Below are 359 nucleotides of genomic sequence, written 5' to 3'. Positions count from 1 at the left end.
CTTCTAACTTCAACTCGTGGAGGAAGTTTTTCTTCTTCGTTGGTGTATACGCAACGTCCGTTGAGGAAAGTTGTATCCCACTGTTTCGGAGGTTGCCGAACGATCGTCCCTCTATGCTCCGTTCCCTGAGGACATTATTGCGATGAGGGATCTGCTCAGGAATGGTCCTTTTTCTGGGCTTCCTTTACGCCGAAGAGAGTTCGAAAGGCGCTGAGGTTTGTGCATCCTAGTCAGCTTCGGGCGGAGAAACAAGGAGTGATTCCGAACCTGAAGACCAAGGTCCCAATGCCGCTCCCACGATTGCGACGGGGCTGAACTCTTCAAAGGGGAAAGACATTGACCTTGGTGACCTGGAGTAT

Source organism: Brassica oleracea, chromosome C7 (genome assembly GCF_000695525.1).
Source record: "Brassica oleracea var. oleracea cultivar TO1000 chromosome C7, BOL, whole genome shotgun sequence".
Taxonomy (NCBI): Eukaryota; Viridiplantae; Streptophyta; class Magnoliopsida; order Brassicales; family Brassicaceae; genus Brassica; species Brassica oleracea.
The sequence above is the reverse complement of the archived record's forward strand: the minus strand, read 5'-3'. Positions refer to the sequence as shown.